The following is a 23249-nucleotide window of genomic DNA, read 5'->3' as shown; positions in this document are numbered from 1 at the left end:
CATAAAAATCGCCTATTCACCCCCCTCTAGTCGACTTAACGCACTTTCATGAAAACATCATTAGTTCAGGTTAGTTCCATGCAAATCATACCAAAACCATATAAAATTGTTGTAAACATGGAATGAATACTTCATAAATTATAGATACGTTGGAGTCGTATCAGCATCCCCAAGCTTAATTCATACTCGTCCTCGAGTAGGTAAATGATAAAAGAAATAATTTATGAAGTGTGAATTCTAGCAAAGTGCATAAGTTTGATCAATGATAATTTCAATCACTTTTCCTAGCATCATAACAACAACTCTTTCTCATAAAACTTATCATGATAAGGTAGCAATTGAAAATGGAATTTTTGTTGTGGAATGCTACCTATCATATTCATCATATACTCTTTTCTTTTGTAGCATGGACATTTGGACTTTTATATGGTTCAAAGCAATAGTCTAGTTTTGACATGAGACTTAAATACTCAAGCATATCAACAAGCAACCATGTCTTCAAAATATCAACGCTAAAATAAGTTATCCCTAGCCCATCATGCTCAATTATTGATCCATTCATGAAACACACTCGCATGTTAGCTACACCCAATGCTCAAGTACGATCATAGTGCCCCCTAGTTGGTGCTTTATAAGAGAAGATGGAGACTCAAACTAAAAATAAAAATTGCATAAAGTAAAAGAAAGGCCATTCACGGAGGGAAGTAGGGACTTGTAGAGGTGCCAGAGCTCAAAGCGAAAAACTTAGAGATAAAAACATTTTGGGAGGTACACTTTTCCCACCAACGAAAACGACTTAGAGTTCTCAACACTTTCCATGCTAGATATATGATAGGCGGTTCCCAAACAGAAAATAAAGTGTATTCCTTTTTCCACCATACTTTCACTTTCCATGGCTAGCGAAATCCACGGTTGCCCTCCATACCAACACTTTCCAAAGGAATTTATTATTTGACATCATAAAGTAAATTCATTTTTCATTTCGGGACTGGGCATCCCTAATACCTTTGCCTTACTCTCGTGCAATGACAAGTGAATAAACACTCATCGTGAGAATAACACATCTAGCATGGAAAATATTGGCCACCCCTCACCACCTCGCGAGCGGTACGAGCACACAAAAGAGAAATTTATTTTGAAAATTAGAGATGACACATAAAAATTTGCTTAGAATGGCAAAAGAATACCACATATAGGTAGGTATAGTGGACTCATGTGGCAAAACTTGTTTAAAGGATTTTGGATGCACAAGTAGTGATCATACTTAGTGCAAAATGAAGGCTAGAAAAAGATTGAGAGCGACCAACCAAGAAACGAATAATATCATAAGTGAGCATTGAGCAAAATTAACACCGAATAATGCACCACAAGTAGGATATAATTTCTTTGCATAACTATTGACTTTCGTGCTTGCATAGGGAATCACAAACCTTAACACCAATATTCTTACTAAAGCACAATTACTCATCAACATGACTCACATATCACATCATCATATCTCAAAACTATTACAAGGAATCAAGTTTATTTTGTCCAATGATCTTCATGAAAGTTTTTATTTATATCTTTCTTGGATATCTATCACTTTGGGACTAGCTTTCATATGTTGCTTTTGATAAGCTCAAACAAATATAAGTGAAGAAAATGAGGATAATATTTCTTTCTCTCAAATTAATTTAAGTGAAGCAAGCGAGAATTTCTTCAAAAATACTAAAGCACACCATGCAAAAAGATATAAGTGAAGCACTAGAGAAATTCCATAAAAAAGAGCTTCGTTGACGGGATGTGAGTGCCGCTTACCTAGCCTCTCTGGCAACTATTTGAGCACTCTATTTTATTTAAAAACTTTCAATTCTAAGTATTTTCTTAAAACAACAAGCAAAACAAAATAAAATGACATTCCAAGAATAGCACAAAACATGTGAAGAGGCAAAAGCTTAAGCTCAACCGATACTAACCGATAATTGTTGAAGAAGAAAGGTGGGATGCCTACGGGGGCATCCCCAAGCTTAGATGCTAGAGATTTCTTGGAATATTAGCTTGGGGTGCCTTGGGCATCCCCAATCTTGAGCTTTTGTATCTCCTTAATTCCTCTCATATCACGGTTTTCCTAAATCTCAAAAACTTCATCCATACAAAACTCAACAAGAGCTCGTGAGATAAGTTAGTATAAATCAATGCAAAACCTTATCATTCTCTAATGTAGCAAATCACAAAAAATATTATTCAACATTGCATACTAAATGCCTCTACATATTTAAAACTCCTATCCTCAAATAGAATCATTAAACAAGCAAACATATGCAAACAATGCAAATATAACAGCAATCTGCCAAAACAGTACAGTCTATAAAGAATGCAAGAGTATCAATACTTCCCTAACTCAAAAAATTATGAAAATTTACCACACTGTATAAAAATTTATTAGAGCTTACTGGCAAAAAGTTTCAACCTTTTATCATATTCTGAATTTTCTAGGGAATTTTTGCAACAGCGATAAACTTTCTGTTTTGAAACAGCAACATGTAGACTTGCAAAATAAGCATGGTAAAGGCTATCCTTGACATTTTTATTGAAAAGAAAGATGCAAGACATTATTCTAAATAACAGCAAGAAAATCCTAACAAAATAAAATGATGCTCCAAGCAAAACACATATCATGTGACGAATAAAAATGTAGCTCCAAGTGAGGTTACCGATAATGTTGGAGACGAAAGAGGGGATGCCTTCCGGGGCATCCCCAAGCTTAGTTGCTTGGATCTTCCTTGAATATTACCTTGGGGTGCCTTGGGCATCCCCAAGCTTAGGGTATTGTCACTCCTTATTCTCCTCATATCGACATCTCACCCAAAACTTGAAAACTTCAATCACACAAAACTTAACGGAACTTCGTGCGATATGTTAGTATGATAAAGAGCAAACCATTTCACTTTGTTACTGTCAAAGACAAGATTCATAATTGTTTCCACACAATGCCTACTGTAGCATATCATTTCCACAATTTATATTGAGCAATATAAGCCATAGAAACTAGAAAACAAGCAAACTATGCATTGAAAACAGAATCTGTCACAAACAGAACAATCTGTAGTAATTTGTACTCCAACCATAATTCTGCTACTCCAAAAATTCTGAAAAATTAGGAAAACCTGAGAAATTTGTATATGAATATTCTGCAAAAAGAAACAGAGCAAAATCACGTTTCTGTGATTTATGAAACTTATTTCTGTGAGTGCAAAAGTTTCTGTTTTTCAGCAAGATCAAACAACTATCACCCAAGAAGATCCTAAAGGCTTTACTTGGCACTTTATTGGAAAAAAGCTATAAAACATGATTAATACAGTAGCATAATCATGTGAACACACAAAAACAGTAGGTAAAGGTGTTGGGTTGTCTCCCAAGTGCTTTTCTTTAATGCCTTTTAGCTGGGCATGATGATTTCAATGATGCTCGCATAAAAGAAAAGGATTGAAACATGAAAAAGAGCATCATGAAGCATATGACTAGCACATTTAAGCCTAACCCACTTACTATGCATAGGGATTTTGTGAGCAAGAATCAACTAGCATAGGAAGGCAAAACAAACATAACTTCAAGATTTTCAACACATAGAGAGGAAACTTGATATTATTGCAATTCCTACAAGCATAAGTTCCTCCCTCATAATAATTTTCAGTAGCATCATGAATGAATTCAACAATATAGCTATCACATAAACCATTTTTTTCATGATGCATAAGCATAGAAATTTTGTTACTCTCCACGTAAGCAAATTTATTCTCATCAATAATTGTGGGAGCAAACTCAACAAAATAACTCTCATGTGATTGGAAATCAAAATCATGATGACAAGTTTCATGTTTATAATTATTCAATATAGCATACATGTCATCACCATGATCATCATATATAGGAACTTTGTTGTCATAATCAATTGAAACCTATTCCAACATAGTGGAATAATAATTAAATAAAGTCATGACCTCTCCAAATCCACTTTCATCAATATAATCATCATAAATAGGAGGCATGCTTACATAATAATAATTTTTCTCATCAAAACTTGGGGGACAAAAATATCATCTTCATCAAACATAGCATTCCCAAGCTTATGGCTTTGCATATTATTAGCATCATGGATATTCAAAGAATTCATACTAAAAACATTGCAATCATGCTCATCATTCAAATATTTTGTGCCAAACATTTTATTGACTTCTTGTAACAATTGAGCACAATTTTCCGATCCATCATTTTCAAGAAAGATATTATAAAGATGATCAATAATATGATGCAACCTCAACTCCATTTTAATGTAGTTTTCTTTTATAAACCAAACTAGTTATAAAACAAGAAACTAAAAGATTAAATTGCAAGATCTAAAGATATACCTTCAAGCACTTACCTCCCCGGCAACGGCACCAGAAAAGAGCTTGATGTCTACTAGGCAACTTGTTCTTGTAGACTTGTGTTGGGCCTCCAAGCGCAGAGTTTTGTAGGACAGTAGCAATTTTCCCTCAAGTGGATGACCTAAGGCTTATCAATCTGTGGGAGGCGTAGGATGAAGATGGTCTCTCTCAAACAACCCTGTAACCAAATAATAAAAAGTCTCTTGTCCCCAACACACCCAATACAACGACAAATTGTATATGTGCACTAGTTCGGCGAAGAGATGGTGATAAAAGTGCAATATGGATGGTAGAAATATATTTTTATAATCTGAATAAATAAGAACAGCAAAGTAGAAAATAGTAAACGGGCACAAAAACGGTATTGCAATGCTTAGAAACAAGGCCTAGGGTCCGTACTTTCGATAGTGCAACCTTTCAACAATGCTAATATAATTGGATCATATAACCATCCCTCAAAGTGCGATGAAGAATCACTGCAGAGTTCCTATCTAGCGGAGAACATAAGAATAAATTGTTTGTAGGGTACGAAACCACCTCAAAGCTATTCTTTCCGTTCGATCTATTCAAGAGTCCGTACTAAGATAACACAAAGCTATTCTTTCCGTTCGATCTATCCTAGAGTTCGTACTAAAATAACACCAAAGCAAATTCATATTCATAATACTCAATCCAACACAAAGAACTTCAAAGAGTGCCCCAAGATTTCTACCGGAGAAACAAAGACAAGAACGTGCATCAACCCCTATGCATAGATTACTCCAATGTCACCTCGGGAATCCGCGAGTTGAGTGCCAAAACATATATCAAGTGAATCAATATGGTACCCCATTGTCACCACGAGTATTCAATTGCAAGACGTATATCAAGTGTTCTCAAATCCATAAAAGTATTCAATCCGATAACAACGAAATCGCAAAAGGGAAAAACTCAATTCATCACAACAAGATAGAGAGGGGAAAACACCATATGATCCGACTATATTAACAAAGCCCGCGATACATCAAGATCGTGACATCTTAAGAACACGAGAGATAGATAGATTAAACACATAGCTACTGGTACAAACCCTCAGCCCCGAGGGTGGACTACTCCCTGCTCATCGTGGTGGCCGCTGGGATGATGAAGATGGCCACCGGAGATGATTCCCCCCTCTGGCAGGTTGTCGGAACGGGGTCTAGATTGGTTTTCAGTGGCTATAGAGGCATGCGGTGGCGGAACTTCTGATCTAGGTTAACCCCTGATGGTTTCTCTATTTATAGGATTTTTGGGCGTCAGTTTCACGGTAAGATGGGCCTCGAGGTGAGCACAACCCACCGAGGCAAGCCAGGCCCACCAGGCGCGCCCTGGTGGTTTGTGCCCGTGGCTCTTCTGGCCCTCCCACGAAGCTTCGGCGGTCTCTTTTGTTCCAAAAAACCATCAAAAAGTTTCAGCTCATTTGGAGAACTTTCATTTCTGCACAAAAAACAACACCACGGTAGTTCTGCTGAAAACAGCATCAGTTCGGGTTAGTTCCATGCAAATCATACCAAAACCATATAAAATTGTTGTAAACATGGCATGAATACTTCATAAATTATAGATACGTTGGAGACGTATCAGCATCCCCAAGCTTAATTCCTACTCGTCCTCGAGTAGGTAAATGATAAAAGAAATAATTTATGAAGTGTGAATGCTAGCAAAATGCATAAGTTTTATCAATGATAATTTCAATCACTTTTCCTAGCATCAGAATAGCAACTCTTTCTCATAAAACTTATCATGATAATGTAGCAATTGAAAACGGATTTTTTTTTGTGGAATCCTACCTATCATATTCATCATATACTCTTTTCTTTTGTAGCATGGACATTTGGACTTTTATATGGTTCAAAGCAATAGTCTAGGTTTGACATGAGACTTAAATACTCAAGCATATCAACAAGCAACCATGTCTTTCAAAATATCAAAGCTAAAATAAGTTATCCCTAGCCCATCATGCTCAATTATTGATCCATTCATGAAACACACTCGCATATTAGCTACACCCAATGCTCAAGTACGATCATAGGGCCCCCTAGTTGGTGCTTAATAAGAGAAGATGGAGACTCAAATTAAAAATAAAAATTGCATAAAGTAAAAGAAAGGCCGTTCACGGAGGGAAGTAGGGATTTGTAGAGGTGCCAGAGCTCAAAGCGAAAAACTTAGAGATAAAAACATTTTGGGAGGTACAATTTTCCCACCAACGAAAACGACTTAGAGTTCCCAACACTTTCCATGCTAGATATATGATAGGCGGTTCCGAAACAGAAAATAAAGTGTATTCCTTTTTCCACCATACTTTCACTTTCCATGGCTAGCCGAATCCACGGTTGCCCTCCATACCAACACTTTCCAAGGAATTTATTATTTGACATCATAAAGTAAATTCATTTTTCATTTCAGGACTGGGCATCCCTAATACCTTTGCCTTACTCTCGTGCAATGACAAGTGAATAAACACTCATCGTGAGAATAACACATCTAGCATGGAAAATATTAGCCACCCCTCACCGCCTCACGAGCGGTACGAGCACATACAAATTTGCTTAGAACGACAAAAGAATACCGCATGTAGGTAGGTATTGTGGACTCATGTGGCAAAACTGGTTTAAAGGATTTTGGATGCACAAGTAGTGATCATACTTAGTGCAAAATGAAGGCTAGCAAAAGATTGAGAGCGACCAACCAAGAAACGATTAACACCCGAATAATGCACCACAATTAGGATATAATTTCATTGCATAACTATTGACTCTCGTGCTTGCATAGGGAATCACAAACCTTAACACCAATATTCTTACTAAAGCACAATTACTCATCAACATGACTCATATATCACATCATCATATCTCAAAACTATTACAAGGAATCAAGTTTATTTTGTCCAATGATCTTCATGAAAGTTTTTATTATATCTTTCTTGGATATCTATCACTTTGGGACTAGTTTTTCATATGTTGCTTTTGATAAGCACAAACAAATATAAGTGAAGAACATGAGGATAATATTTCTTTCTCTCAAATTAATTTAAGTGAAGCAAGAGAGAATTTCTTCAAAAATACTAAAGCACACCGTGCTCAAAAAGATATAAGTGAAGCACTAGAGCAATTCCATACAAAAGAGCTTCGCTGACGGGATGTGAGTGCCGCTTACCTAGCCTCTCTGGCAACTATTTGAGAACTATATTTTATTTAAAAACTTTCAGTTCTGAGTATTTTATTAAAACAGCAAGCAAAACAAAATAAAATGACATTCCAAGAATAGCACAAAACATGTGAAGAAGCAAAAGCATAGGCTCAACCGATACTAACCGATAATTGTTGAAGAAGAAAGGTGGGATGCCTACCGGGGCATCCCCAAGCTTAGATGCTTGAGACTTCTTGGAATATTAGATTGGGGTGCCTTGGGCATCCCCAAGCTTGAGCTTTTGTATCTCCTTAATTCCTCTCATATCACGGTTTTCCTAAATCTCAAAAACTTCATCCACACAAAACTCAACAAGAACTCGTGAGATAAGTTAGTATAAATCAATGCAAAACCTTATCATTCTCTAATGTAGCAAATCACAAAAAATATTATTCAACATTGCATACTAAATGCCTTTGCATATTTAAAATTCCTATCCTCAAATAGAATCATTAAACAAGCAAACATATGCAAACAATGCAAATATAACAGCAATCCGCCAAAACAGTATAATCTGTAAAGAATGCAAGAGTATCAACACTTCCCTAACTCCAGAAATTATGAAAATTTACCACACTGTAGAAAATTTATCAGAGCTTACTGTGCAAAAAGTTTCAACATTTTATCATATTCTGAATTTTCTAGGGAATTTTTGCAACAACGATAAACTTTCTATTATGAAACAGCAACATGTAGACTTGCAGAATAAGCATGGTAAAGGCTATCCTTGAAATTTTTATTGAAAATAAAGATGCAAAACATTATTCTAAATAACAACAAGCAAATCCTAACAAAATAAAATGACGCTCCAAGCAAAACACATATCATGTGACAAATAAAAATGTAGCTCCAAGTGAGGTTACCGATAATGTTGGAGATGAAAGAGGGGATGCCTTCCGGGGCATCCCCAAGCTTAGTTGCTTGGATCTTCCTTGAATATTACCTTAGGGTGCCTTGGGCATCCCGAAGCTTAGGATCTTGTCACTCCTTATTCTTCTCATATCGACATCTCACCCAAAACTTGAAAACTTCAATCACACAAAATTTAACGGAACTTCGTGAGATAGGTTAGTATGATAAAGAGCAAACCATTTCACTTTGGTACTGTCAAAGACAAGATTCATAATTGTTTCCACACAATGCCTACTGTACCATATCATGTCCACAATTTATATTGAGCAATATAAGCCATAGAAACTAGAAAACAAGCAAACTATGCATTGAAAACAGAATCTGTCACATACAGAACAATCTGTAGTAATCTGTACTCCAACCATAATTCTGCTACTCCAAAAATTCTGAAAAATTAGGACAACCTGAGAAATTTATATATGATTATTCTGCAAAAAGAAATAGAGCAAAATCATGTTTCTGTGATTTATGAAAATTATTTTTGTGAGTGCAAAAGTTTCTGTTTTTTAGCAAGATCAAACAACTATCACCCAAGAAGATCCTAAAGGCTTTACTTGGCACTTTATTGGAAAAAGCTATAAACCATGATTAATACAGTAGCATAATCATGTGAACACACAAAAACAGTAGGTAAAAGTGTTGGGTTGTCTCCCAACAAGTGCTTTTCTTTAATGCCTTTTAGCTAGGCATGATGATTTCAATGATGCTTGCATAAAAGATAAGGATTGAAACATGAAAAAGAGCATCATGAAGCATATGACTAGCACATTTAAGCCTAACCCACTTCCTATGCATAGGGATTTTGTGAGAAAATAACTTTTGGGAGCAAGAATCAACTAGCATAGGAAGGCAAAACAAACATAACTTCAAGATTTTCAACACATAGAGAGGAAACTTGATATTATTGCAATGCTTCGAAACAAGGCCCAGGGTCCGTACTTTCGCTAGTGCAACCTCTGAACAATGCTAATATAATTGGATCATATAACTATCCCTAAAAGTGCGACGAAGAATCACTCCAAAGTTCCTATCTAGCGGAGAACATAAGAATAAATTGTTTGTAGGGTACGAAACAACCTCAAAGCTATTCCTTCCGTTCGATGTATTCAAGAGTCCGTACTAAAATAACACAAAGCTATTCTTTCCGTTCGATCTATCCTAGAGTTTGTACTAAAATAACACCAAAGCAAATTCATATTCATAATACTCAATCCAACACAAAGAACTTCAAAGAGTGCCCCAAGATTTCTACCGGAGAAACAAAGACAAGAACATGCATCAATCCCTATGCATAGATTACCCCAATGTCAGCGAGTTGAGTGCCAAAACATATATCAAGTGAATCAATACGATACCTGATTGTAACCACGAGTATTCAATTGCAAGACATATATCAATTTTCTTTAATCCATAAAAGTATTCAATCCGATAACAACGAAATCTCAAAGGGAAAAATTCAATTCATCAAAACAAGATAGAGAGGGGAAAACACCATATGATCTGACTATATTAACAAAGCCCGCGATACATCAAGATGGTGACATCTCAAGAACACGAGAGAGAGAGATTAAACACATAGCTACTGGTACAAACCCTCAGCTCCGAGGGTGGACTACTCCCTCCTCATCGTGGTGGCCGCCGGGATGATGAAGATGGCCACCGGAGATGATTCCCCCCTCCGGTAGGGTGCTGAAAGGGGGTCTAGATTGGTTTTCGGTGGCTACAGAGGCCTGCGGTGGCGGAACTTCTAATCTAGGTTAACCCCTGATGGTTTCTCTATTTATTGAATTTTTGGGCGTCAGTTTCACGGTAAGATGGGCCTCGAGGTGTGCACAACCCACCGGGGCAAGCCAGGCCCACCAGGCGCGCCCTGGTGGGTTGTGCCCTCCTTGTGGCTCTTCTGGCCCTCCCACGAAGCTTCAGGGGTCTCTTTTGTTCCAAAAAAAACCGTCAAAGAGTTTCAGCTCATTTGGAGAACTTTCATTTCTGCACAAAAAACAACACCACGGTAGTTCTGCTGAAAACAACGTCAGTTCGGGTTAGTCTATGCAAATCATACCAAAACCATATAAAATTGTTGTAAACATGGCATGAATACTTCATAAATTATAGATACCTTGGATACGTATCAAGTTGCAGTTCGGTGACTCCGAGAGGCTAGGGTTTCATAGAGAAATCACATTCGGTTTCACCGATCAGTACGCTTCGGTCAGACCGAGTTGTACTTAGTGCAATGGCCAGGGCCAGTCGGTGGGACCAAAAACTCCATTTTGGTCGGTCCATGATGAGCTTGGCGGAAACCTAACCCTAAGATTTTTCATCAAATCTTCTCTCAAGGAATTTTTGTGTGGATAGAAAGTTCTCATTCGTGGCAAGAATCCAGACATTGACTTTGTGCGAAGAATCAGAAGGGGAAATAAGCACAAAGCGTTCGAACCATACCCTAACTTGGTGACGGTTCGCTATGGCGACAACGGCGGAGAAGAATCCCGTTGACGGCGGCGGAGACCTGCGGCGACGGCGCACAGGCGGAGACGGCGACAATCCGGAGACCAAGGGGCGGCAGTGCTGGGGCGCACACTCGTGCCGTTTGAATGATTTTTCAACCGTACGGGTACGTGAGGTATATATACCCAGACGCTGTCGATGGCACCGAATGAAATGTCTCGGTGGCACCGAGATGCAAAACTGTGTGTAGTTACTGCAACTCGGTGAGACCGAGTCGTTTTAGTCGGTAGCACCGAGGTGAAAACCTAGATCAATCTAGTGATTTCGGTTGGACCAAATATGAATGTGTTGGTCTGACCAAAATTCACAAGAAGGTTTTGGAAGTCAGCCCTTGACGGATCGGTGGCTCCAAGTGCTCCTCACCCGGAGGGTCCGAAAAAGACTTGTTCAAATTTTGTGATGTAGCATGAATAGAGTTTGAGACGAGAGAAGCATAGATAGTTAGAGGGGGTTCTTAGGCATTCTTGTCCATCCATTTGGCCAATAAAAACCAAACAATCAAAGCAACAAATGTATGTCCTCGAATGGAGAAATTATGCAACCAACATGCTCACACAATAAGATAGCAAATGAAATATGTGTCAAAGCATGCACAAACAATTCTAGCATCTATCAAGCAATTGGCGATGACTAGGTCATCTATATATGAGTATATTGACTTAGGAGTCAAATGACAACATTTGATCATAGGTCATACTCATCCTGTAAGCACAAGTGGGGTTACCACTTTTACATAAAGCATTAATGTCTTCACACCATTAGGGTTGCTTTAGCTCAATTCTTAGAGCGAAGCTCCCCTAGATGTGATACACCCCCTAAGAGGGATGAACTAACCTTGGGTTTTGTCGATGATGACTTCATGTAGATAGTGAAGATGTGGATGCTCAACATTGATGTAGATCATTTGGAGCAATCCATTGGAGTGTTGCACTTTCAATACCTACATGGATTAGTCCCACAAGGAACATACAAGGATATCCATAGACATAGAGTGAATTAAACATGTGATGATGTCCATGAAAGCATTAGGTTACCTTGTCCCTTGTCTTACCGACAAGAGGGTTTGTGACTCCATGAACTAGTGCAAGATATGAAAGTTGATTGCACATGTCCTTGCCAAAATGAATATGAGTGAAGTATGTTGGCGGATTCACCCTCAAGAACACTCTAGTTCTTCTTCTTTGGGATCCACATCAACTTGATGGGAATCCTGGGGGTTGTAGTCATACTTGATGAAGTAGAATTTGACGTAATCTTAGGAACCCGCTAATGGCCTTAGGAGCTTCTTTAAATGAGTCAATCTCTTCTTGAAGCTTGTCCTTGCCTGTTAGCTTGTGGTCTTGTGGTGGAAGATCATCTTGAGCTTGTGTTACCTTGAAAGAAGTGGGGTCATACTTCTCTTGTTGAGGAACAAACTTTTTCTTGGGGTATTGATCTTCTTCCGACTCAACTCCATTGGGATTGAACTTCCGTTCAAAACCAACACCTTGATTCTTCCAGTGCCTTCCTTGCTTGCATACAATTTCCTCAAATTGCTTACTTTTGGCAAGGCACTTGTAAACACCTTTCTCTATAATTCCCTTCAATAAGCTATTTTCTTGCTCAAGTGTAACTTGGCTAAGAGAATCATTAGTGGAATCAAGAGAACTACTAGAAGCAACAACATTGGATTTAACATGGTTATTGTTACTACTAGAGGAAGAATCTTGCTTGCTCTTATTGCTAGATTTAACTTGTGGTGTATAAGTAGACAAGAGGAGACGTTTGGCTAGATAAGAACTCTTCTTTTGAAGATCATCATTGATAGCTTTTAGGAACTCATGCTCTTGCTCTAAATTTAGCTTCTCAAAGCGTAGCTTCTCATGAGTTCTTAGGAGCTCTCTATGATCCTCTAGAGTTGTTTCACGAGCTAACTTAAGAGTATTTAGTTCTTTAGTTAGACGCTCAATCACCTTCTTATCATTGTCATTCGTTTCATCTTGATTAGCATGATTACTAGCAAGTTCATCATAGTTTTCATCACTAGTTTTGTTAACAAGTAAATCATCATCACCTATGTAACGCCCCGAATCCGATGCGCCAGGTGTCTTCCAGTTATTCGCCGTCGTTGCCATGCCATTTGCTTGCGTGTTGCATTTTGCCATGTCATCATATGCTTTGCATCATCATGTTTTTCAAAACTTGCATCAGGTCTTTTCCCCGTTGTCCGTTTCGTGATCCAACACTCTCACACGCACCCCTTGCACCTCTCAGTCCTCGTGTCGTGAGTGGCATAAAATGTTCTCGGAACAGGAAGAAACTTGGCGTGCGGTGTTGTTCTAGAGTAGGTAGACAGCTTGTCAATTTTTGTTCCATTTGGAGGTCGTTTGACGCCCCAACGGTTAACCGTGTAACCCCGAAACCCCTCTCTCTTTGCAGCCCGGCCCCTCTTCACCACAGCCCATTAGCCCCTCCATGCTCTCGGTCGTTGGATCGTGATCGTGTGGGCGAAAACCACTCCTCATTTGGACTCTCCTAGCTCCCTCTACCTATAAATTAGTCCTCCCCATCCAAATTCGCGGATGAACCCTAGCCTAGCCTCTCCCCGCGCCGCCGGACAAATCCTCCCGCGCCGGACATGTCCGCCGGCCACGTCGCCCGGACCAACCCGGTGCCGACACGTCATCGTCGCCGGCCTCCTCGCCCTCTACCTTCGCCGGATCCGGGACCCCCACGCCCGGATCTATCCATTCCCATCGAGCTCCGCCGCGCCCGTCGCCGGAATCCCTCGCGCCGCGCCCGCCGGACTTCCTCACCGTCGTGGCCTCCGTCGTCGTCCTCGCGTGCGGGCACACGCGCAGCCAACCCACAGCGGCGCCGGCCCTCTCCACTGCCTCGGGCCTCGGCCCGCTAGGTGAGAATCCCCCAGACATGCCCCGTTGCTCTATCCGACGCCCTGGGCATAGGATAGTATCATGCACTCACTTTTGTTGTCTAGGATTTTGGCTAAGTCCGTAAAAATCTGCATTATGTTAGCATGTTTGAGTGGTCGTAACTGTGTGAATGAGTGTCCGAATGTTATGATCTTGATATGTGAATGTTCATCTCGTGATGCTCTTCATGTTAGTGTACTGTTGCATGCTTTTTTGAGTTCATATTGGTGCCTTAATCATCATGGCAAAAGTGCTATATGATGTTGTCTGCTGGATTTCATCATAACTTGCTGATTTGTCATTTTTGTTGCATTTTGCGTGTGGATCTTATGTTCATCATGTATACATGTTTTAGGAGAATCTCCATGCCATCTTTAAAGTGGTGCAAAAGTTGTATTTTTACGAGCTCTGTGGTGACTAGCACAATCATGCAAAGTAGGCTCCATGATATTGTTGTTTCTAGGCTGTTATTTTGATGCCATGTAAACTTGTTGCTACCATGAGATCCATGTAAACTTGTTGCTACCATGAGATCCATGCACATTTTGAGATAGTTCAGTAAGAGTGTTTTGGACACGTGGTTATGCTCTATCCATTTATTCCTCTGGTTGCAATTATGGAGTGCTATAGATTGTCATTACCATGCTCTACTTTTGCTATATTTTATTCCTGGTAGATTATTATCATGAGATTCACTTTTGCCATGTGATTTGCTAGTGATCCATGTATCCTATGAACTTGCTATTGCCATGCTTAGCTTCACGAATATTTATTCTTACTATTGGCTACCTTGTATTGCCATGAAATGCTTTGTGGTGAGTGGCACGAGCTTGCAAAGTTGCTATCAGGAATCTGTTTCTGCCATGCCATGATTTTCTATTAAGTCTGTAAATGTTCATATCATTTGCCATGTTTGCATTGATGCTACCATCAATTCCATGCATAATCTGGAGATGCTTACTTGAGATGTTTTGATTTCCATGTTATGCTCTATCATGCAATGCCTTTTTATGCCTCATACATGTCCTGTAGCATATCTTTTCGTTGCCATGAACATGATGCTCCAGTTTTCTGTTAACTTCATGATGCCATGTTGTGAGCTTGTTATTGGTTGATCTATGCCTCTTTTGGAGTTGCTACTATTACACGATTTGAAGTATCCTATGAGTACTTTGCCCACATGCCAAGTTTGTTAATTTTAGACTTCATATGACCTCTGTTCCAAGCTTGCAAACATGCCATGCTGATGTTGCTGTTTTACACTTGCTGAAACTGTTAGATTTGCAATGTTGACATGCCCTTTTGAGCATGTTCTAGTGGTTTCTAGAGATAGCTCAGTTTCATGTTTTGTAATGCTTTACCTGTACATCACGTCCATGCCATTTGTTTTCATGTTGAGGTGATGTAGCATGTTGTTATGATGCTTGCAAGATGACCGTCACCTTGGATCTCATTACTATCATTGCTATGCTAGTTGTCTCGATGCTATCGCTATGTTGCGCTACCTACCACTTGTTTATCAAGCCTCCCAAATTGCCATGATAGCCTCTAACCTTTTTCACCCTTCCTAGCAAACCCTTGTTTGGCTATGTTACTGCTTTTGCTCGGCCCCTCATATAGCGTTGTTAGTTGTAGGTGAAGTTGAAGTTTGCTCCTTGTTGGAACATGTTTATGTTGGGATATCATAATATCTCTTATTTTAATTAATGCATCTATATACTTGGTAAAGGGTGGAAGGCTCGGCCTTATGCCTGGTGTTTTGTTCCACTCTTGCCGCCCTAGTTTCTGTCATACCGGTGTTATGTTCCTTGATTTTGCGTTCCTTACGCGGTTGGGTGTTATGGGAACCCCTTGACAATTCGCCTTGAATAAAACTCCTCCAGCAAGGCCCAACCTTGGTTTTACCATTTGACTACCTAAGCCTTTTTCCCTTGGGTTCCGCGGACTCAAGGGTCATCTTTATTTTAAACCCCCGGGCCAATGCTCCTCTGAGTGTTGGTCCAAACTAGAGCCCCTTGCAGCGCCACCTCGGGGAAACTTGAGGGTTGGTTTTAGTTGTACGGACTGCTTATCCGGTGTGCCCTGAGAATGAGATATGTGCAGCTCCTATCGGGATTTGTCGGCACATTCGGGCGGCTTTGCTGGTCTTGTTTTACCATTCTCGAAATGTCTTGTAACCGGGATTCCGAGTCTGATCGGGTCTTCCTAGGAGAAGGAATATCCTTCGTTGACCGTGAGAGCTTGTGATGGGCTAAGTTGGGACACCCCTGTAGGGTTTAAACTTTTGAGAGCTGTGCCCGCGGTTATGTGGCAGCTGGGAATATGTTAATATCCGGTTGTAGAAGACTCAAAGTTGACACAATTAAAATACACCAACCGCGTTGCGTAACCTTGATTGTCTCTTTTCGGGGAAGTTCGAGAGGTGAACGCGGTTGGGTTATGTTTGAGCGTAAGTAGTTTAGGATCACTTCTTGATCACCACTAGTTGGCGACCATTTGCGTAGATTCTCATCTTACTCTTGTACTCGTATGTTAGCCACCATAATTGCTTAGTCGCTGCTGCAACCTCACTACTTTACCCCTTCCATACCCATTAAGCTTTGCTAGTCTTGATACCCATTGTAATGGGATTGTTGAGTCCTCGTGGCTCACAGATTACTACAACACCTGTTGCAGGTACAGGTTATGCGATGATCATGACGCGAGAGTGATGTTTATAGTTTTGGAGTTCTTGTTCCGCTTCTTCTTGTTCGAGGGATAGGTTCCTGGTCGGCAGCCTGGGCTAGCAGGGTGGATGTCGTTTGAGCTTCTGTTTGTGTTTCATCCATAGTCGGATGTTGATCTTATGTATGATGTATTGATGTATTCTTGCGGCATTTGTATGCCTTGTATGTATCCCCATCTATTATGTAATGTTGATCTAATGATATCCACCTTGCAAAAGCGTATCAATATCCGGTTCTATCCTTGGTGGGACCTTCGAGTCTCTTTAGGATAGTATCGCATATTGGGCGTTAGAAGTTGGTATCAGAGCCTCGACCGACCATAGGAGCCCCCTTGATTGATCGTATAGTTTGGCCGCTGTCGAGTCTAGAAAAAAACTTTTTTGGAGTCTAGTTATATCGGAGAGTAGGAATTCTTTTTACTCCCCAGCCCCCTTCGTCGCTCTGGTGATAAATCTTGATGTAGGTGTTTCGACTACTCCTCTTCCCCTTCAAATTTTTCTCTAGTATCACGCATGTGTTTTTTTCGTTCGTTGTCCCCTCTTTTCATCCGGTGCATTTCTCGTCAAGATGATTCGATCCTCTTTGTCTTCTGCGAGATCAGTCCTCAGTTCTTTCTCAACCGATGTTGTTTTCCCCATCCGAAGTTGTCTTTCTTTTCCCACCCGCCCACCCTTTTTCTTCTCGAAGCCGGAGTCCGTAATCGAGTATCCTTCCTACTCGTGCGAAGCCTTTGCATTCTATCCTCAATTATTTCAACCGGCATTTTTCTATTCAATTATTTGTCGTTCCAGTTGCCTGTTTTTTCCGCCCTCCCACTCCTTATATTACCGGAGTCTAAGCCTCTATTCGAGCAGCAATTTCTTTCGTGCGGAGCCTCTTCCGTCTTTCCTCAATTGTCTCAACCGGTGAATTCTCGTCTAGTTAATCATCGTTTGATTCGTTTTCTTTCCGATGGAGTCAATTCATGTTTCCCGTATTGATCATATTCTTTTCTTTGGCTCAAGAGTTTTCCTTTGCTCGTTCGCCTCTCGCCAGTTTATCTTTCCGGAGTGATGAAGACATCTCAGAAGATTCATGTTTGCATTCAATTAATTCGAGGTTGTCACCTCATTCGAGTCTTTCAATCGTTCTGTTGCATCATTTCTCTTTCAAACAATCCTTTCGAACGGTGTTTCTTTTCAGTGGGCCCTAACCCACAGGTCTTTTCCCAGGATCTTACCCGACTCTTCTATTTTTCCCGGAGCCATTCTAAAATTATTTTTGAAGTATGATGTAAGCATGGATTCCATCAGTCATATGACTTTGCTAAGATCGCTTGCTAATTATTTCATGTTCGGTTCAACTTTCCCTCTTTTCATTCTCCCGGAGTACCTCAACAATTTTGATGGTGTTTCTCGTCGTCATTCTCAACATTTGAAGACCGAAGAAGAGTTTTTCCTCTAAATCTTCCCCGTTCTCTCGAGGATTCGTGGTTCTATGTCTTGTTATCCTCCCAAATTATCCTGTTTGTCAGAAATTCTTTTCTTACCCATCCGGAGTATCTCAGGAGTTGTCTTCCGTTTCGATCATTCGGAGGCCATCATTTCAAAAGATTCCCTCGCTCCAAGCTTTCAGCTTCGTTCGTTCCCATATTTGGACCGATGCTTCGTTCAAGCATTCCTTAATCAGTTTGTGATCTGTTTGTTCTCTTGCATCTTGATCCACTCAAGTATCTTCATTCGTTTTCTAATTCTTTCCGGCGGTTCATTCTCTTTTTCGTCATTCGTTTGAATTCTCACGGTGGTTCGTTCAACATTCCTATTCCTTTGTTATCATATCAATTCATTCGTTCTTTCCAATCCTACCGGTGGCTCATGAAGACTTTCTCAACTCTTGCGCTATATCTCCCCTTAATATTTTCCAACGGGAATAAGTAGTATGCCAAATCCATTGCTTCTCATCAATTTAATTGATGAAGGATAAGCATAACATAATTCTTATTCTTCTTTCATCAAGTTGAGTTATCTTTTCTTTTCGGAGATTGGTCATGATGAATAATCTCTCAATTCCAAGTTGTTCATCTTTTCTTTCCAGAGTTCAAAGTTTTCTCGGTCATATCGTCGGAACCTCCATCTTAATCATCGCAAGGCTTCGTCTTGTTCTTTCAACCTTCTCTTCCTTAATCCTTTTGTTACCTGAGTCTTCATGGTGGTTCATAGAGGATTAACTCATTCTCGTCAAGGAGCTAATTCATTCTTCAAGTGTTCATCAAGATTCTTATTGGAGCTCTAGTATCATTCTTCTTGCATCTCGAAGTGCAATTAATTCTCCGTATTCTTTTGTAGTGGAGTTTTGCATTTCTTTGTTATTCTCAGCTATTCAATCTTTTCAGTTTGTGGTTGGTTATCACCTCACAATTTTGAGATGTTTACATAAGCCCACGCAAATCAATTATTTTGTTGTTGAATTTCCAACAACTCCGTTCATTCCTTCCTTACAAGGATACCTCTCAACTCAATCGTGGCGGAAGATGTCATTTCTTCTCCGTTCCTTTTCATTCAACTCTTTCAATTCTTCCAGAGGCATTGTGTTGTTCCTCTCGTCAACTATCGTTCCATCTTGTCAAGCCCAGGTCCAATTATTTCCATGTTTAGCCGGAGTGCTGCCTAATTCCTTCGTTATTATCCCTTTTCTATCTTCGTCTAACCGGAGTGATTTCAGATTCTATCTTATCCCTTGAGCTTTTGGATTCACGTCACATTTGCGTTTCCTCTTTTCTACCCGAGTGCTCTCAACTTTGTTCATCCTCTCTCTTCGCTCTTGTTTCACCTCATCCTCTTTTCTTCCGTCTCGTTACTAAGATCTCGGGACGAGATCTCTTGTTAGTGGAGGAGAGTTGTAACGCCCCGAATCCGATGCGCCAGGTGTCTTCCAGTTATTCGCCGTCGTTGCCATGCCATTTGCTTGCATGTTGCATTTTGCCATGTCATCATATGCTTTGCATCATCATGTTTTTCAAAACTTGCATCCGGTCTTTTTCCCCGTTGTCCGTTTCGTGATCCAACACTCTCACACGCACCCGTTGCACCTCTCAGTCCTCGTGTCGTGAGTGGCATAAAATGTTCTCGGAACGGGACGAAACTTGGCGTGTGGTGTTGTTCTAGAGTAGGTAGACCGCTTGTCAATTTTCGTTCCATTTGGAGGTCGTTTGACGCCCCAACGGTTAACCGTGTAACCCCGAAACCCCTCTCTCTTTGCAGCCCGGCCCCTCTTCACCACAGCCCATTAGCCCATCCAAAGCCCCTCCATGCTCTCGGTCGTTGGATCGTGATCGTGTGGGCGAAAACCACTCCTCATTTGGACTCTCCTAACTCCCTCTACCTATAAATTAGTCCTCCCCATCCAAATTCGCGGATGAACCCTAGCCTAGCCTCTCCCCGCGCCGCCGGACAAATCCTCCCGCGCCGGACATGTCCGCCGGCCACGTCGCCCGGACCAACCCGGTGCCGACACATCATCGTCGCCGGCCTCCTCGCCCTCTACCTTCGCCGGATCCGGGACCCCCACGCCCGGATCTATCCGTCCCCATCGAGCTCCACCGCGCCCGTCGCCGGAATCCCTCGCGCCGCGCCCGCCGGACTTCCTCACCGTCGCGGCCTCCGTCGTCGTCCTCGCGTGCGGGCACACGCGCAGCCAACCCACAGCGGCGCCGGCCCTCTCCACTGCCTCGGGCCTCGGCCCGCTAGGTGAGAATCCCCCAGACATGCCCCGTTGCTCTATCCGACGCCCTGGGCATAGGATAGTATCATGCGCTCACTTTTGTTGTCTAGGATTTTGGCCAAGTCCCTAAAAATCTGCAATATGTTAGCATGTTTGAGTGGTCGTAACTGTGTGAATGAGTGTCCGAATGTTATGATCTTGATATGTGAATGTTCATCTCGTGATGCTCTTCATGTTAGTGTACTGTTGCATGCTTTTTTGAGTTCATATTGGTGCCTTAATCATCATGGCAAAATTGCTATATGATGTTGTCTGCTGGATTTCATCATAACTTGCTGATTTGTCATTTTTGTTGCATTTTGCGTGTGGATCTTATGTTCATCATGTCTACATGTTTTAGGAGAATCTCCATGCCATCTTTACAGTGGTGTAAAAGTTGTATTTTTACGAGCTCTGTGGTGACTAGCACAATCATGCAAAGTAGGCTCCATGATATTGTTGTTTCCAGGCACTTAGGATTTTGCCAAGTCCTTTTCCTGCTGTTATTTTGATGCCATGTAAACTTGTTGCTACCATGAGATCCATGCACATTTTGAGATAGTTCAGTAAGAGTGTTTTGGACATGTGGTTATGCTCTATCCATTTATGCCTCTGGTTGCAATTATGGAGTGCTATAGATTGTCATTACCATGCTCTACGTTTGCTATATTTTATTCCTGGAAGATTGTTATCATGAGATTCACTTTTGCCATGTGATTTGCTAGTGATACATGTATCCTATGAGCTTGCTCTTGCCATTCTTAGCTTCATGAATATGCATTCTTACTGTTGGCTACCTTGTGTTGCCATGAAATGCTTTTTGGTGAGTGACACGAGCTTGCAAAATTGCTATCAGGAATCTGTTTCTGCCATGCCATGATTTTCTACCAATTCTGTAAATGTTCATATCATTTGCCATGTTTGCATTGATGCTACCATCAATTTTATACATAATCTAGAGATGCTTACTTGAGATGTTTTGATGTCCATGTTATGCTCTAACATGCAATCCCTTTTTATGCCTCATACATGTCTTGTAGCATATCGTTTCGTTGCCATGAACATGCCTATATGATGCTCCAGTTTTCTGTTAACTTCATGATGCCATGTTGTGAGCTTGTTATTGGTTGATCTATGCCTCTTTTGGAGTTGCTCCTATTACACGATTTGAAGTATCCTATGAGTACTTTTCCCACATGCCAAGTTTGTTAATTTTAGACTTCATATGACCTCTGTTCCAAGCTTGCAAACATGCCATGCTGATGTTGCTGTTTTACACTTGCTGAAACTGTTTGCATTTGCAATCTTGCCATGCCCTTTTGAGAATGTTCTAGTGGTTTCTAGAGATAGCTCAGTGTTCATGTTTTGTAATGCTTTACCTGTACATCACGTCCATGCCATTTGTTTTCATGTTGAGGTGTTGTAGCATGTTGTTATGATGCTTGCAAGATGACCGTCACCTTGGATCTCATTATTATCATTGCTATGCTAGTTGTCTCGGTGCTATCGCTATGTCGCGTTACCTACCACTTGTTTATCAAGACTCCCAAATTGCCATGATAGCCTCTAACCTTTTTCACCCTTCCTAGCAAACCGTTATTTGGCTATGTTACCGCTTTTGCTCAGCCCCTCTTATAGCGTTGTTAGTTGTAGGTGAAGTTGAAGTTTGCTCCTTGTTGGAACATGTTTATGTTGGGATATCACAATATCTCTTATTTTAATTAATGCATCTATATACTTGGTAAAGGGTGGAAGGCTCGGCCTTATTCCTGGTGTTTTGTTCCACTCTTGCCGCCCTAGTTTTCATCATACCGGTGTTATGTTCCTTGATTTTGCGTTCCATACGCGGTTGGGTGCTATGGGAACCCCTTGACAGTTCGCCTTGAATAAAACTCCTCCAGCAAGGCCCAACCTTGGTTTTACCATTTGCCTACCTAAGCCTTTTTCCCTTGGGTTCCGCGGACTCAAGGGTCATCTTTATTTGAAACCCCTGGGCCAGTGCTCCTCTGAGTGTTGGTCCAAACTAGAGCCCCTTGCAGCGCCACCTCGGGGAAACTTGAGGGTTGGTTTTAGTTGTACGGACTGCTTATCCATTGTGCCCTGAGAACGAGATATGTGCAGCTCCTATCGGGATTTGTCGGCACATTCGGTCGGCTTTGCTGGTCTTGTTTTACCATTGTCGAAATGTCTTGTAACCGGGATTCCGAGTCTGATCGGGTCTTCCTGGGAGAAGGAATATCCTTCGTTGACCGTGAGAGCTTGTGATGGGCTAAGTTGGGACACCCCTGCAGGGTTTAAACTTTCGAGAGCCGTGCCCGCGGTTATGTGGCAGATGGGAATTTGTTAATATCTGGTTGTAGAAGACTCGAAGTTGACTCAATTAAAATACACCGACCGCGTTGCGTAACCGTGATTGTCTCTTTTCGGGGAAGTTCGAGAGGAGAACACGGTTGGGTTATGTTTGAGCGTAAGTAATTCAGGATCACTTCTTGATCACCACTAGTTGGCGACCGTTTGCGTAGATTCTCATCTTACTCTTGTACTCATATGTTAGCCACCATAATTGCTTAGTCGCTGCTGCAACCTCACCACTTTACCCCTTCCATACCCATTAAGCTTTGCTAGTATTGCTACCCAAGGTAATGGGATTGCTGAGTCCTCGTGGCTCACAAATTACTACAACACCAGTTGCAGGTACAGGTTATGCGATGATCATGACGCGAGAGCGATGTTTATAGTTTTGGAGTTCTCGTTCCGCTTCTTCTTGTTCGAGGGATAGGTTCCTGGTCGGCAGCCTAGCTAGCAGGGTGGATGTCGTTTGAGCTTCTGTTTGTGTT

Source organism: Aegilops tauschii, chromosome 5, assembly GCF_002575655.3.
Source record: "Aegilops tauschii subsp. strangulata cultivar AL8/78 chromosome 5, Aet v6.0, whole genome shotgun sequence".
Classification (NCBI taxonomy): domain Eukaryota; kingdom Viridiplantae; phylum Streptophyta; class Magnoliopsida; order Poales; family Poaceae; genus Aegilops; species Aegilops tauschii.
The sequence above is the reverse complement of the archived record's forward strand: the minus strand, read 5'-3'. Positions refer to the sequence as shown.